We start from the raw sequence: 705 nt of genomic DNA, 5'->3' as shown, positions 1-705 counted from the left end.
TTTTTGGCGCCGGCTGCGTCCTTCTCGGAGTCGACAAGGCCAAAGCCCACTCCCTTGTCCTCCAGCACCTGGGCTGCCAGCTGGGGGGGGGGACACACCGTGCTGGGGGCATCTGCCACCAGCCCTGTCCTCTCCCCCAACCAAGGGTCCCCTGGGGTCCCCAGCCCGACTGTGCCCCTGCCCCCCCTCCATCCCTCCGTCCATCCATCCCCCTCCACCCGTGCCAGGGGTCCCGGTGGGTGCCGGTTCATGGGGACAGGTCCCCCCCCGGCAGCCGGTGTCCCCATGGCTGGTGGCGCTGGCAGCATACCCAGTCCCTACCAGTGTCCCCAGTGCCACATGGTTGCAGCTGCCTGTCCCACCAGGGTCCCCTAGTCCCCACCAGTATCCCCAGTGCCATATGAGTGCTGGTGACTGTCCCACTCGTGCCCCCACCAGTACCCCCAGTGCCACACGGGTGCAGTCACCTGTCCCACCAGGGTCCCCTGGTCCCCACCAGTTCCCCCAGTGCCACACGGGTGCAGTCACCTGTCCCATCAGCATCCCCTGGTCCCCACCAGTACTCCCAGTGCCACACAGGTGCTGGTACCCCAGCGCTGGTGCCTGTCCCACCAGCATTCCCCGGTCCCTACATTGTCCCCAGCGCCACGCGGGGTCCCCCTGGGGTGTCACCCTCCCCCCCCCGTGCCCACCTCCAGGCCCAGC

This window comes from Aptenodytes forsteri, unplaced genomic scaffold, assembly GCF_000699145.1.
Source record: "Aptenodytes forsteri isolate BGI_AS27 unplaced genomic scaffold, ASM69914v1 Scaffold276, whole genome shotgun sequence".
NCBI lineage: Eukaryota > Metazoa > Chordata > Aves > Sphenisciformes > Spheniscidae > Aptenodytes > Aptenodytes forsteri.
Note: the sequence above shows the minus strand (reverse complement) of the source record.